Source organism: Gossypium hirsutum, chromosome D12 (genome assembly GCF_007990345.1).
Source record: "Gossypium hirsutum isolate 1008001.06 chromosome D12, Gossypium_hirsutum_v2.1, whole genome shotgun sequence".
Taxonomy (NCBI): domain Eukaryota; kingdom Viridiplantae; phylum Streptophyta; class Magnoliopsida; order Malvales; family Malvaceae; genus Gossypium; species Gossypium hirsutum.
The window spans coordinates 10253949-10267613 of NC_053448.1; the positions used below are offsets into that span (position 1 = coordinate 10253949).

Here is a 13665-nt window from a genome sequence, read left to right on the forward strand (position 1 = left end):
CAGGAGGTGGACAAACCCAATAAACTTCACATAATTTGAATCTGCAATATCGTTGCATTATTTTTCTTGTAAATTCCTTATTATATTCAACATTCAGGGATGAAGAGCAGTTCAACCAGATTATTTATATATGGACACCAAAGGAAAAAGAAACAGAACCAAAAAGCACAAAGCAAATGGAAATGGTGATAGTTAAAAAGGCGAAGAAAAGTAAACAGTAGTCCTCACCTTTCATGATCTAAAAGTAGTACCCTATCTCCAATAAGAGTAACGTCAACCCGGTCAATGTCCATCCTTAACAGGAAAACCTTCAAGTAACCTACAGTTTTGCTTTCTGGTTCCAACAACCCTCAAACCTTCTAACTTTAGCATTGAAAAGATTAACTAAATCAAAACTGGCATGAAGTTCCAAGCCTCTGTCTCTGTCTCTGGCCTACACTCGCTGATTTACGATCAGAAAATGCCAGGCAAACCAAATGCTGGAAATTCTCAAGATACTGTACCCACTCCTCTTCACTCATATCAGCCAGTTTCACAAATCTGGTGCTTCCAGCAAACTGTTCATTCACACTTCTGTTTCCAGATGACGTTCCAGACAAATAGCCATTTTTCTGCATTACGTTTTCATGCTTCCAACTCTTGTCTCCAATGCTAACATTTTTCATGGACATTGACAGTCTTGGAACAGTTGGAGCCTTTTCTTGGGCAGTAAAAGCATATTCATCTGACCTTGGGGGTATTATATTCCCATCCTCCTCTGTGCATTCCTCTACATTCTCTTCTACCTTGGAAAGTGGGTTCCGGATATTTCCACCGAGTGGCCAACAAGCCTGTGGTGCCAATTTCTTTTCTAGATTATAAGTTATATCTGACTCCTCCTCACAGTCAATTTCAAACTGGAATTCATTCTCGACAGCTCTCACGTTATCAGAAAGCATATTCCTTTCCTCTAAAAGTCTCCTCGCCTCAATACATATGAACTCAAGTTCACTTGGCTCCTCCTGCTGGCCTCGAAACTCCCTACTCATCATCTCACCTATCTCAGCTAAACACAGACCAGAAATTGCTGCTTCCTTGAGGAAAATAGTGCAAACAACCAAGACACGAAGACATGCCTCTCGAATCATTGGAAGCTCCATTCTGAGCAGTTCAGAGTCTCGAAATGGATCAAGATGAGATATATATTCAAGCTCATCCTCTGAGAAAGGAATTGATGCCTGAGGCCAATGGATCCACTCAAAGTAGGGGTCCTCCAGGTTTTCTGGAAGGCATAGGCCATGATCAATTGGAACAAGCTCCACTTGATCAAGTCCTCCTCCTCCATCAATTTTCCTGACCAGAAGATTTCCAGCATGCCTATCAGTGTTCAAGATGCGGATATCCAATATCCCTATCTTATGTACAGCAGCAACTGGAAAGCTTGAAGTCCCATAATCACTGGCATCAAAATCATGAGGGATAAACTGCTGCAGAGAAGCAATCTTGCTAAACTCCTTTCGCTCTTGCTGCTTGGTTCCATTCACTTCACCATTGACATTAAAAATGGAGTGTGTGACCTTCACAAGAGCAGTAGAGGGCACATTGGCAAAGTGATCATAATCAAGAAGATAAGCTGCTACCTCCCCAAAAGCCAGTCTCCCCAACCCGAACTGAGCGTTTCAGTCCCGGCTGCCCAAGGGCTTTGCCAATAAAACCTTTTGGGTTGTTTGGAGCATAAGGTTCTTCATCAGTTGGTTTAACAATTGCCCAGTTTTCACCCTGGCAATCTCGAAAATAGTAGGCACCGCCTAGACCACCACAAACAGGGATGGGATCAATCCCAAACTTCATTGCTTCCACAATTTCTCTTACAAGTTTTCTTATCCTGGAAAAGTGATCTGAACATACTAATATCTCAATGGGACCACTCTGATCTCTCTGCTGCACATCCTTTCCAGTAGGTGAGAGACATGGTGTAGATGAGCTTCTGTGCATAAAGTTTTCGTGAGAAGAAGTGGAAAATCATTTCTGACAGTACTTAGATCATTCTTCAGCACTACATCCCCAAATATGAGAGACCTCTCCTCTATTGGAACATTAAGAGCAATCTGTAGTTTCCTTTTCACAGTATGGGCATTGTCACTCCTATCTAACTCTATACCAAGAACAGAGCCAGTTTCAGTCTGCACAAATACACGTCTTCTTCCCGAAGATTTCCTTTCCATCATCTTATTTCCATGAAATTTGCTATTAAAGAGTCCCTTAAATGCTGCAACAGCCATCCAGTTACAATGGAGCAGTTCAGATCAAGATATGTGAAATGAAGGGGAGAACTGGTAGAGTTCAGTGCCAGCAGTGAAGATGGCGACAGCAGAGAGCTTTTCTCTCAAGCAGACGCCAAACTCAAATGCTGGTAAGACTTGAATGGAAATGTTTGTGTTGTAAGTGTTCATAATCACCAAGATGAATTCAATTTGGTGACTCTTTGTTTTACATTGTAACCGATTCTGTAAAGCAAAAGCAGATATAAAATATAGTGAAACTGCTACATTGAGGAAGCAAGCCAATACCATTAACCGAAGGAAAGATAAAAGAACCATTAGAAGAATCACAAGAAAAACTGATTCATTAAAAGAATCAAAAGAAAACCTGATTCATTAACCAAAGGAAAGATAAAAGAATCATTAGAAGAATCACAAGAGAAACTGGTTCAATTTATTTAAAGAAAAAGGAAGTAAAAGCTGAAAATTCCATTTTCAAAGATCAAAAAGAAATTTCAAGGAGTAAATACATCAAGTAAGGTAATCAGAGGAAAGAACCAATAAATCAAAGTCTTTTGAACCAAAAAGAAAAAGCACACTATAAACGTATTACTGGAGTATTTATGAAGTAAATTCTATGTTTAAATAACAACTGTCTATGGAAGACACCAAAAGAACCAAAGCTGAAGTAAACTTAATTTGCCTCATAAAATAGATTTAAAGAACAGAAATATCACCCATGCTTACTTGATCTAATAGTTATCAAGTTAAAAATTAAAATAAAAACCCCTTTGTCATGAAATCTAAATACTGTAAAGGAAAAATATAATAACAGACCGCTTATCCATTCCAACCTATAAAAAGCGCTACATGTTTCGTCCTCAAACGTACCTTTACTCAACTTAGATGCCAATCGAATTTGAATAAATACACTTAATTATGTAAAACTGAGCAAAGATGTAGCCATGCTAGAAATTAAATGCTAAACCAGGACTGTGAATTAGAACGAAAAGAAACAGAATTCGAAGAATAATATTAATTTCTATAAATTATCATTACAATCCATAGTTTATATTAGGAGTAAAACATTCATTTTGGTTTTCTAAGACAATTATTCATCGAGAATATTGTTTGCTTTTCCATCCGAAAGCGTTTTTGCGTTCACTTTTGCTTTCAAAAAAGTATCAATCAAATAGAAAAATCAACAACGGGAAAATTTTATCTTCAATAATTTTCAAGATATAAGTTCCAAGAAAAAAGAGAATATCAACATTTCATTCAAAGAAAATTTTTTCCTGATAGTTTATATGATTTACCAAATCGTTATATTAACCAAAAAAAAAAACTTTGCTTCATTTTTTTAATTCTTCAATACGCTAATAACCAGCTCAATTTCAAGAGAAAAAGAAACAGAAAGAAAAAAACAGTTCAATTCCATTCTTCATAATTTTAAAAACAACTAGAAAAATCATAGGGAAAGTGAGGATGAAAGACTCACCAGCGATAAAGAAATGGACGGCGGAGCAGCGATCGAGAAAGAGCTACCGCCGCTAATGAGAATAAACGGTAGAGATTCAACGATGAGAAGCTAAACCAATGGCTATGATCCGATTAGTCTCCCTTTTTATAAAATTATTTATTATTCTTTTCGCCTTTTTCTTTTTTCCTTTTTCTCTGTCCCGCTTTCTGTCTGAGATGTATCTTTAGCCTCTTTTCAGGAGAAGCGGAAGGAATTTTAACGGTTAAATAATAAAAAGTAATAAAATTTTCCAAATTTGTTAATTGGGTGGTAAGGACTACGTGGATTGTGGAGCTTGTGCCATGTAATAGAATTGTGACGTGGCCGGATCTTAGATGGGTGGAGCAGTTAATTAGTTGGTTTCGGGCGTGATTGGCGATGCCTAGGATTAGTAAGTGTTTTATTTGCTTTTTTGTCAATAATTAAAAAAAGTCTAATTCTACCCCAAACCTTGTACTCATATTTTAAATTTAATATTTTATTTGTAATTACATTAATTTAATCCCCCTACATATCCGATTTAAAAATTAAAATCCAACCTAATTTGACGAATGAAGATAATATAGTAGTCCAACAAATGGATTCTCATTCTTTTATTTGCTATTTGCATTTGCATTTGAAAATCATGTTTTTAATGATGGGCATAATAGCAATAGAGAAGTGCTTTTGCTAGCATCTCGTGGGTCAATTTTGTTTTTTACGACCAATAATTAAATTAATAAATTCTTATTTTGGTGAGTAAAAAATTTTGAAAGCCTGTCAAAAAGATATAGATGGATTTATAACCGTAATTGGAGAGTAAGCGGCAATTAAAGGTCTACTTCGAAATTCTAAAAGTAGGCGAATTTGTATGGAACCTAAAATCAATCACAATCTTTCAAATAAAGATATGAGCAGTGCTAAAAGGTCTTTCTCTTACATGATATAAGATATACTTAAAGATTGAGGTTGAGAGCAATACTGTATTGATTAAGTCCTTTGTAATTATGCTTCTAAGAATTGTCTTGCGGAAATTCCACTTACCAACTAACTTAGTAAGAGGGAGTGGTTGATTGAATTCAAGCAAATAAATAGAGAGAAGAATTCTTGCATTGATAGACTAGCAAAGACGGGACATTTGATGATGGGAGGGCTATGTTTGTTGGAGCATCCACCGGATGTGTTACTTGACATGTTGCAGGATAGGCACCAGCAGGACACTTCTTGGTCTGATTTAGGTTGATTTTGTTGTGGTTCTTCTGAATCCCTCTATTATCCGACAAAATAAACCTTTACGGCACGTTTGGTTTGCTGTATTGGAATAGAGGCGTAATAACAAATCAATTGTTTAGTTGAATGTAATGGAATAGAGGCGTAATAGTATTCTTGTGTTTGGTTGAATGGAATAGAGATGTAATAGATAATGGAAAAAACTAAAATGACTAGAATACCCTTTAGCATAAATTTGCTTGGGTAAATGATTATTATTATTGTTATTTAAATTTTAATAAGATTATTAATATCAATAATAAATAATTTAATCATATTTTAACATAATTATTATTAAATATATTATAATTAAAATATATAATTTAATAAAATTCTTAATAATCAATATTCTTATATGAATTTACTCAAATCATAATATATGATACTATAAAATATAATTTAACATAATTATTATTAAATATATTATAATTAAAATATATAATTTAATAAAATTATTAATAATTAATATTCTTATATGAATTTACTCAAATCATAATATATGATACTATAAAGATAATTTAACATAATTATTATTAAATATATTTTAATTAAAATATATAATTTAATGAAATTCTTAATAATCAATATTCTTATATGAATTTACTAAAATCATAATATATGATACTATAAAATATAATTTGAAATAATTAATATTAAATATATTTTAATTAAAATACATGATTTAATAAAATTTAAAATAATTATAACTAATAAATTTTCTTATATGAATTTGTATAATTTAAAATAATTATTATTAAATATAATTTAATAATAATATATAATTTCATAAAATTCTTGATAATAAATTTCTTATATGAATTTATATAATTTAAAATAATTAATATTAAATATAATTTAATAATGATATATAATTTCATAAAATTCTTGATAATAAATTTTCTTATATGAATTTATATAATTTAAAATAATTAATATTAAATATAATTTAATAATGATATATAATTTCATAAAATTCTTAATAATAAATGTTCTTATATGATAAATGCTTGAGAAGAAGCATTTGATTCTGGAACACCTGACATAATTATCTTAAGAAAAAAAATTATATTAATTACTATTTTAATATCATGAATCAAAAGGTGACCACTTTATAAAATTATAATTAAGTTCAATATCATGAATCAAAAGCTCCATACCACAAAAATTTAAAATTATAACACATGTTGAATGAAAAGAAATTAAATTATAATTCAACAAGTTTAGTACAATACAAAAATCAATTCAAACACCACAAAAGTTTCACAAACAATGAATATTTGTTTTTTAATCAACAATGTTACCAAATATTTGTTTTTTAATCAAGTTGTTTTTTAATCAATCATAATAAAAATGAATATTTGTTTTTTAATCAAGTTGTTTACTTGATTATATCTAATGATCCAATTTTAATATATTGAATATTTGTTTTTTAATCAAGTTGTTTACTTGATTATATCTAATGATCAAATTTTTATTTTATTTACTCATGATTGGATTGAGTTTAATTTATAATGGTTCAAAAGTCGATATATATGTAATATTATTAAAATAATATTTTTAATTTTAATTATTTAAAAATATTTTTAATTAATGCGTTGTATATGAATATACACATTTAATTAGTTTTATTTTTAATAAAATGTTTCTAATTTATTCCTTCAAATTTAAGCACCTTACAATTTATTCATTGTATTATATCTAACGCCCCATCTAAGTAATCACTAGTGCAAGAAATCCTATAATTTCGTATGAATGTCAAGTTTACAATCTTATCTTCTTTAGTGATACATTGTGCTTTTGATTTTACAATATGTGACCCATATAAGCTTGTTGTTTTAGGAGGCTCTCATCTAGTTAAATAGATGATTTTCAAGCTCTTTTATCAATAGACTTGATGAATGTTCACATCTCAATCTTCCAATAGGCATAGTTTATTCTGTCCAAAAGAACTAGTTTTGAAGTTGAGCTACCTTCCTTCATAAAATTCATTTTAACTCACCAAATAGAAAATCACACCAAAAGCTTTTGTTATTAGGTTTTAATACCAATTAAAAATGTGTTTGGAAGGACTTGTTAAATAGACTTGTTGTATATACTTGTTGGCATAAATTGTGTAACAACTCGGTTTTGACCCTAATCGGAATAGTGGTTTCGGGACCACAAATCCGAGTCTAAAAAATATTTTAATATTATTTTTTGTGTTTATTATATATAAATTTGATGTTGTGAAAATTTCGTGAATTAATTTTATTGTTTGTGTGTTTAATTTAACAAAAATATCTAATTGCATAAAATGTGAAATTTGCATATTAATGTGTAAAGTGATTATTTGATAGTGGCTTTTTAATATGAGGTCCTTAAAGGGTAATTAGTCTATTTTAAAGGATAGTGGACGGTAATGGTAAAAAGTGAGCTTAATTTATATTGTTTTGTTTGTTTATTTTTAAGGTTATTTTACTAAAAGGTTAAATAAATTATTATATGCTAAAATTTAACTAAAAGAAAGCCATGTTCATCTTTGTTATTGCCGAAATTCAAAGAAAAGAAATAGGAAAAAAAAACTTAGGAACATTCGGTCACTTGGAAGCTCAAATTCAAGATCAAGAAACGAAGAAAACGGAATTAGATCGGGGAAAAACGAAAGTAGTAGAGTAATCGGTCGTGTCCGCTGATATCCGAGGTAAGTCTATTAGCTATTTAATGTTATTAAATCGGTATATAGGTATGTAAATGTATTGTATTTTTGTTGAGCTTTAATTTAAAAGCATATTGATTGAAATAAAATAAATTATGAATGATATACATGTATTATTAATGTTCGAATATATATATGTTTATAATTATATAAACCTTTAAATTTAATTAAAGTATAAATAGATATAAGTATATACATGTATAAATTATTAGATTAATCAAAGATATGTATAAGATATATGTATATATTTATAAGGTTCGAATGATTATATAAGTATATTTATATATAAACTCTTGGATTTGATTTGTGATATATGTATGTTATAATTGTATATATATATAGATTCGAACAAGCATGCAAATACACATATGTGTTGTGTATTGAATTTAGATATGTCATATATATATATGTATAAGTTCTTGTTTTGAAATTGAGTATGAATTTATATATTTATATGGTAGATTCAAATATGTATAAATGTATATGTATAATTTCTTGAATTGAAATTAGGTTTGGAATTATATATGTATACATGAAATCAAATGTGAACGTGTATGTAAATGTATAAGTTTTGTATTGAATAAAAGGTATGAAATTATTAGCTTAGATTATTTTAATATGTTTGAATGCTAAAGGCACATAGTATATTATAAGTTAAATCTTACGATTTTAGTAGTAGAATCAAAAGTATGAGGTTATATATACAAATATGTTTTGGTTGAATTATTGAATTATCAAGTTAGATTGGGTGATGGAGATTTATATATCCATGTGTTTTAAAAATATAAGTTATGAATTTTGAGCTGAATCTCTATGCATGGATTTTATATAATATATATAGTTTGCAAATAAGATGTTTCAGACTTTACGTCTAGGAGGCTTGATGCTGATGAAATGTTTCAGACTTTATGTCTAGCAGGCTTGATGCCGGTGAATTACTTCAGACTTTATGTCTAGCAGGCTTTGTGCCGGTGAAATGTATCGGGCTTTGTGCCTAGCAGGCTTTATGCCGGTGAAATGTATCGGGCTTTGTGCCTAGCAGGCTTTATGCCGGTGTTTTATACAAGGCTCTATGTTATATAAATCTTATGTGAGCAATAGTAAAAGCAAATAATGTGTTAAGAAAGCTAAATTATTCAGGTATGTGTTAGCCATTTGCTTAATTAGTGTTAGGGTAAGTTGATTGTTATAATTTGATAATATTTTCAAATGAAATATAGAGTATGAGTTTACCATTTGAGTATAAGCATGATTTGGCATAATGATTTATTGAATATTTGGTTGCTAAATATTTATGTGTATTTGGCCATATGGTTTGTTTATGTGAAAATACAATGTGACTTTTATTAAAGTGTTATATGGTACAAAATATTAGGATATTTTGTTTATTTTATCTTAATGATGGAATAAATATTAGTATATATATAAATGAATTTTTGCTTATAACTTACTAAGCTTTAATAGCTTAATGTGTGTTTGTATTTGTTTACCTCTGTTTTATAGATTTTGGAGTCGCGTTACGAGCTCAGGGATCGTCAGCATAGTCTATCACACTGTCGACTGTCTTTGGTATTTTATAAATTTTGAATTCGAACCTTTGGCATGTATAGTCTAGATAATATGTTTAATTTTGGGATGTATGAATATGAGCCATGCGAAAATGGCTTATTCATTTTGGTTAAGTTTGGTTTTATGTTTTTGATCTATTTGGTATATATATATGTTTATATTTATATGATGTTTAAAGTTATGCAAAATTTCGGTTATTTATATGGAAGTGTGATGTGTTTAGCATATTTGATAATAGTTGTATAAATTAGTTATAATTAAGCCTAATTTGAAAATCATATTTGTATTATATGTAGTATAGTTAGTAAATTGAAATGAAATAAATGTTTGGACAATTGCTTGATTTATGATATTAAAATTTGATCGGTAATGCCTCATAACTCTAATCCGTCGACGGACATGGGTCGGGGTGTTACATTTTATTGGTATCAAAGCTACGGTTTAGTCGATTCTAGGACTAACGTAGCGTGTATGAGTCTAGTTATACATGTCATATTTTATACTGAGATAGTGTGATGACTTCTGACATCTAAAAATGTCTTTTTGTATAGTAATGGATCCCGATCAAGCCGTAGCTAATGATGTTGAGAGTATAGCGCCTGTTCCCGTGCAAGGGACAGAGCTGGTAGATTCTAGACAGACCTCGAGTAACCAGGAGGGAGAAGCTAAACAAGCCTTTTACCAAATGATGAACGACTGGTTTGCTCAATATATTAGGACTAATCCGGTTGCACAACAACCTCTACCCCCGATTAATCCATCTTCGATTCCTGTTATACCTCAAATGAGTGATCCGATGAGATTACTTAAGCCTCCTGTTGATAAAATTCGAAAACACGGGGCTGAGAGTTCAGAGCCACTGATGATGATGATGCTGAGCGAGCTGAATTCTGACTCGATAATACTATTCGAGTGTTTGATGAGTTATCTTGCACCCCTGATGAGTGCTTGAAATGTGTCTTATCTTTGCTACGGGATATTGCATATCATTGGTGGAATACACTAGTATCAGTGGTTCCAAAAGAACGAGTGACCTGAGAATTCTTTTAGACTGAGTTCCATAAGAAATACATCAGTCAAAGGTTCATTGATCAGAAACGTAAGGAATTTCTTGAATTGAAACAGGGTCGGATGACAGTGACAGAATATGAGCGGAAATTTGTAAGACTCAGTAGATATGCTCGAGAGTGTGTTTTGACTGAAGCTATTATGTGTAAAAGATTTGAAGATGGGCTGAATGAAGATATTAAACTGTTAGTTGGCATACTTGAGATAAAAGAGTTCGTAGTACTTGTTGAACGAGCTTGTAAAGCTGAGGAGCTCGGGAAAGAGAAGAGAAAAGCTGACTATGAAGCTCGAGATTCCCGTAAAAGATCATTTAGTAAATCGTTTCAGTCAGCCTCAAGGAAATTTAGAGAGGATCATAGCCGATCCAAAGCTACTGTAGGGTTTTCTAAACATGATCGAGATCGACTCCCTGTAAGTTCACGAGCTACTTCAGTTGCTAGTGTGGGTAATGTTCGACAAAATAGATCAGAGTGCAAGCATTGTGGTAAATGGCATCCAGGAGACTGTAGATTACATGATCGGTCTTGCTTTAAGTGTGGATCAAAGGATCATTTTATTCGAGAGTGTCCAATGGTGGCCGAGCAAAATACTGTACAGAGTACCAGACCGAGTAATGTGTCAGTACGAGGTAGACCACCCAGGCATACGGGTAATGTTAGTGGTAGTCAGAAAGGGACAAAGGACACGACAGTTCGATCTGAGGCTCGTGCACCTGCCAGAGCATATGCCATCCGTGCTCGAGAGGAGGCTTCTTCTCCAGATGTTATTACTGGTATTTTCAGTATTTATGATACTAATGTTATTGCATTGATTGATCCTGGTTTGACTCATTCTTATGTGTGTGAGACCTTAGTATTCAGTAAGACTCTACCTGTTGAGTCTACTGAGTTTGTAATTAAAGTATCAAACCCCCTGGGTCCGTGTGTTTTGGTCGACAAAGTGTGTAAGAATTGTCCCTTGATGATTCGAGATTTGTGTTTTCCGGCTGATTTGATGTTGTTACCTTTTGACGAGTTCGATATAATTCTAGGTATGGACTGGTTGACTTTACACGATGCTGTGGTTAACTGCAAAAGAAAGACTATCGATTTAAGGTACCTGAATGACGAGATTATTCGGATTGAATCTAATGATCTGAATGGTTTATCAGCAGTGATATCCTCGATGTTGGCTCAAAAGTATGTGAAGAAAGGGTGTGAAGCTTATCTTGCATATGTTCTTGATAGTAAAGTGACCGAAAAGAAGATTGAATCTCTGTCAGTTGTGTGTGAGTATTCAGATGTGTTTCCCGAAGAATTACCGGGTTTGCCACCTATTCGAGAGGTAGAATTTGGAATTGAGGTAGTACCGGGGATGACTCCGATTTCAATAGCTCCGTACCGTATGGCACCGATTGGATCAAAAGAGTTGAAGACACAGTTGCAAGAATTGACAGATAGAGGTTTCGTACGATCGAGTTTTTCTCCCTGGGGTGCACCAGTTCTATTTGTGAAAAAGAAAGACGGAACAATAAGAATGTGTATTGATTACCGACAGCTCAATAAGGTGACTATAAAGAATAAATATCCGTTGCCACGTATTGATGATTTGTTCGATCAGCTAAAAGGGGCTTCAGTGTTTTCGAAGATAGATTTGAGATTAGGTTACTATTAGTTGCGAGTTAAAGACTCTGATGTGCCAAAGACAGCTTTTCGAACGAGGTACGGACATTATGAGTTATTGGTTATGCCTTTCGGACTTACTAATGCACCTGCTGTTTTCATGGATTTTTGATTTACTCTCGTATCTTTAGACAGTATCTGGACTAGTTTGTGGTAGTATTTATAGATGATATTTTGATTTACTCTCGTGACGAAACTGAGCATGTCGAACATCTGAAACTTGTGTTACAAACTTTGCGAGATAAATAGTTGTATGCAAAGTTTAGTAAATGTGAGTTCTGGTTACGCGAAGTCAGTTTTTTGGGCCATGTTGTATCAGCATCGGGTATTCGGGTTGATCCGAGTAAAATTTTAGCTATACTTGATTGGAAACCTCCGAGAAATGTCTCAGAAGTTCGAAGCTTTCTGGGCTCGCTGGTTATTATAGACGGTTCGTGAAAGGGTTCTATATGATTGCGACCCCGATGACAAAGTTACTACAAAAAGACGTTAAGTTTGAGTGGTCAGAAAAGTGCCAGAAAAGTTTCGATCAGTTGAAAGTTCTTTTGACTGAAGCTCCAGTCTTAGTTCAGCCCGAATCGGGTAAAGAGTTTATTATCTATATTGATGCATCTTTAAATAGTTTGGGCTGTGTTTTGATGCAGGAAGGAAAAGTTGTAGCCTATGCCTCGAGACAATTAAAGCCGCATGAAAAGAACTATCTGACGCATGATCTGGAATTGGTCGCTATTGTATTTGCGTTAAAAATATGGCGTCACTATCTGTTTGGTGAAAAATGTCATGTTTATTCCGATCACAAAAGCTTGAAATATTTGATGAGTCAGAAAGATTTGAATTTGAGACAGCGCCGATGGTTAGAATTGCTGAAAGATTACGAGCTTGTGATTGACTATCATCCGGGAAAGGCTAATGTTGTTGCTGATGCCCTAAGTTGAAAATCACTGTCATCAGGTACCTTCTGGGTTGCTTCAGCCGATTATGATTCCTGAGTAGAAATGGGACCGAGTCACGATGGATTTTGTATCCGGTTTGCCGTTGACACCGAGCAAGAAAGATGCAATTTGGGTTGTTGTTGATAGATTGACAAAATCGGCTCACTTTGTTCCGGTTCGTATTGACTATTCACTTGATAAACTTGCTGAATTATATATTTCTCAAATTGTAAGATTGCATGGTGTACCTATTTCTATTGTTTCGGACAAAGACCCGAGATTCACATCGCGATTTTGGAAGAAACTACAAGATGCTTTAGGTACGAAACTACATTTTAGCACAGCTTTTCACCCGCAAACAGATGGTCAATCTGAACGAATCATTCAGATACTTGAGGATATGTTGAGATGTTGCATTCTCGAGTTTGAAGGTACGTGGGAACGATACTTACCTTTGATTGAATTTGCTTATAATAATAGCTTTCAATCTAGTATCAAAATGGCACCTTACGAGGCTTTGTACGGTCGTAAATGTCGTACACCATTGTATTGGACCGAGCTCCGTGAAAACGAGATACACGGGGTTGATTTGATTAAAGAGACTGAACAGAAAGTGAAAGTGATTCGGGATAGTCTGAAATCAGCATCGGACCATCAGAAATCTTAAGCGGATTTGAAAAGAAAGGATATAGAATTTCAGATCGGGGACAAAGTGTTTTTGAAAGTCTCACCG

General features: G+C 32.9%; 1 pseudogene; it reads right to left on the reverse strand.

Moving 5' to 3' along the window:
* Nucleotides 1–31: 31 nt before the first annotated feature.
* On the reverse strand, nucleotides 32–3952 carry LOC107945779 (phosphatidylinositol 4-kinase gamma 5-like; annotated as a pseudogene).
* Nucleotides 3953–13665: the final 9713 nt, after the last annotated feature.